This window comes from Phalaenopsis equestris, unplaced genomic scaffold, assembly GCF_001263595.1.
Source record: "Phalaenopsis equestris unplaced genomic scaffold, ASM126359v1 Scaffold000540, whole genome shotgun sequence".
Classification (NCBI taxonomy): Eukaryota; Viridiplantae; Streptophyta; class Magnoliopsida; order Asparagales; family Orchidaceae; genus Phalaenopsis; species Phalaenopsis equestris.
In genome coordinates, this window is record NW_018164980.1 from 1,065,707 (window position 1) to 1,069,076 (window position 3,370).

The following is a 3,370-nucleotide window of genomic DNA, read 5'->3' on the forward strand; positions in this document are numbered from 1 at the left end:
ACTAGATTTTTGAAGTTATAACATTGACTGACGGTGTCTGGTTGGTGGTGTCGACAACAATTGACAGTGGTTTTCAACAGTTGACACTAGTCGACAGTGGTTGGTGGTGGTCGACGACGTTCAGCGGTGGTCGATGGAGGTCGGCGGTGATCGACAGTAATCGATGACATCGATGACAGTCAGCGGTGGTCGATGGAGGTCGGCGGTGATCGACGGTGAGCGGTGGCTAACGACAGTCGATGACGGTCCACGGTGGTTGGCAGAGGTCAGTGGTGATTAACGGTGGCCGACGGTGGTTGACATATGTCGGCCGTGATGGTCGACGGTCAGTGGTGGTCGACAACGATCGACTATGGCATGGATGATCTTGGACTTGAGCTCCTTCTCAAAGCCTTAAGTTCTCTCTTAAGCCTCCTTCTCTCATGTTAGGGGTGAGACTCTATTTATAGTGTTATAAACTATTTTGATCGGACAGTCCGGAGAGCTTCCCTTGATCAGATGATGTTTGATAAACATTTGAGTGTCTTAACAATGTCGGAATTGAGCAATCTTGGGCTCCTTGGATTCGTCTTGTCGAGATGCTCGATTCGACTATGAACTCGCTAGATTCGACATCTGTTTGACCTTTAAAAGCCTCAAAAAATCCTTCAAGAGTGGTTTAATGATTTGATCTGGGCTTGATTTGACTTGGATTTGACTGACTTTTATATCATTAGGTCTATCTCATCAAGCCGATTAATTTCACTATAAATTTGTTGAAATCCGAGCTCTGGATGACTCTTAATCGAAGTTTGGATGTTTCTTGTTTAAAAAATTGCACCGAGATTTGTGCTGGTTGATGAAAAGTTGTTGGTGACGTATCAGATACATTCCTTCTTAGTCGGTTTATTATTATTATTATTATTATTATTATTATTATTATTATTATTATTATTATTATTATTATTATTATTATTATTATTATTACATCATCAAAGATGAACAAATTTATTAAAATGTTACTCTAAAAATTACATATAAATGTGCATTATTCTTATATAAAAAAAAGAAAACACGGCCTTATAAGTTATTATAGATTTAAAAAATGAAAAAGTTACATGCATTTTTGTTGTTGATGATCACCGCCAACAGCTTTCATCACTCGTCTAATGTTCTGATCAATCACCATTTTCTTTTTGAAGTTATTGGCCATTGTCACTCATTCATCATAAGTTTGTATTCATCAATATCATCATGTTTATGTTGTCGCCTATTGATTGTTATTATTGCTCTTTACGACCTATCTACAATTCACCATTACATCAATAGAGAACTTATAGTTTGTACTATTATCATCTTCAATTGAGAAAACGAGCAAGTTATTTATTTATTTTTTTTACCAATATAAAGGATCATTCATTTAGGCCAATTTCTGGGTCTTTCATATAAAATTAAATTTTGTAACAACTTTTGACTTAAAAGAGTGTTTAATATTTGCAAGACATTGGGTTCTGTATCGTTCATGAGTACATACAACTGGACAAAAAAACATTGTGAAGTAGTGTGTGTGAGAGAGAGAGAGAGAGAGAGAGAGAAATGGATGAAAGTCTTTGAGGAAAACTTAGAAAATATATTAATTCTCAATCTCCGGTAAGTTGAAGGGAAGCAACTTTTTAGAGTATCTCAGAGCTACAGTATCATAGAAAGGGAGAGCATAGAAAAATGGAGATAGAAAACTAAATGCAGTGGAAAGTAGAGCATGATAGAAAGAGAGAGGAAGTCCTCCCTTTCTATCATTTTTCCTTCCCCTGTTTATAAGGGGAGGAAATTTATAAAATAATCAAGTCAATACATTTTCCACCATATGGTGTTTGTTCTTGATGAACTGATGGAAAGGTTGTGAGGTGAATGTCAGTCATTGTCGGCTGATGTTAGGCATTGTCTGTGGATATTAGATATTATCGGTAGGGCGGCTACTTTTGTACTTAAGTAAGAAGATAGAATCTCAAATGTCAGACGTCGCTTTTAAATAAGGAATTTACGGATGTCATTGTTAGTCATGATGACTTTCTCTGAAGGTTGCCCTAGCCCAGGTGCACTAGGTTAACCTTTCGAGGAAATTTAGAGTGATAGAATTTGCAAGCAAGCTCGCTTCAACCACATTGGTTGGGCAGCACAGTTCAGTTCAACTACTTTGATAGGTGAACTCGATTCAATCACTTTGGCAAGTGGGCTCAATACAACTTGGCCACTTCTTTATGTGGGCTTAGTGCAACCACTTCGCTAGATAGGCTCATTATACCCACTTCGACAACTTGCTAGTTTTCACAAGGGAAAATTTTAGCAAAAACTTTTTATATACGTGTATTTGTGTATGTAAAAAGCATCAACTCAACCATAATATAACAAGTTATATTGCACATTTCAAAGAATGATGAGTGGCAATACTAGAAAAATAATTTAAAGGACGTTAATATTAATTAAACTATTAAGGTGATATTTATTAAAATTAGATAAATAATAAGTTTTAGACTGTTTTAATATATGCAATAAGGAAGGATGGATGATACATCAATTAATTACACAGAAAAAAATTATTATTAAGAGAGACAAGAAAAAGTCTAAATAAAATTTATACGAACATAACTTATTCATAATGATTTATATATATATATATATATATCTCAAATAATATTAAATATCAGTAAACAAAAAAAAATAAAAATAAATTTATAAATTATGATTAAAATAGTGGTAAAATGACTAATGATAACTACATATAACTAAAAAATTGAACTTGATTAATTTTTTTGACAAGTCAACAACCAAAACAAATTATCATACCAATACTCTTCCCAAACAGCTTAGGTTGGTTGAGCTCCAACCATATTAATAAAAATAAAAATAGAATTATTTTTAATTATTAGAGATTCATTCAAAATTATTAGGGAGGCCCACAATTATAGCACCCCAGATTTGACTAGTCTAACCCTTTTAGGCTTTACTCATTAGAGAAATTTTATATAAATATGAAAATCAAGTTGGTCAAATCAGATTTCAACGGTTGCCAGTAAGATTTTACATTTATATGCTCAAAATATAATTTTTATTTACATTAAAAATAACCCCTCACTCAAATATCAAAATTCATGATAAAATTTCAACTCATATTTTTTATTTTTATTAAATTCTCAAAGATTTGATTGTGGCACACGTAAATGCATCAATTCAATAGTTAAAAAAATCACCTGGGTGCCGCCGCAAAATTTCAGGGGCTGTGTCTGTAATTATCCGGAAAAACATATCATTTTGGAACTCATCCATCAGTACCTCCCAGACTGTTTAATAGGTTGAAAATGTCTAGCTAAAAGAAAAGATACATATATATATA

General features: G+C 33.5%; 1 protein-coding gene across 4 annotated transcripts in view; it reads right to left on the minus strand.

Moving 5' to 3' along the window:
• Positions 1-3,169: 3,169 nt before the first annotated feature.
• Positions 3,170-3,370, minus strand: part of LOC110028978 (TSL-kinase interacting protein 1-like) — a 17,171-nt gene continuing 16,970 nt past the window's right edge. For 2 of the 4 annotated variants that reach the window (XM_020731066.1, XM_020731065.1), the window contains exon 11: positions 3,170-3,367. The gene's annotated coding sequence lies outside the window, so the exon portion shown is untranslated. The other 2 variants (XM_020731064.1, XM_020731067.1) reach the window with 2 other exon arrangements.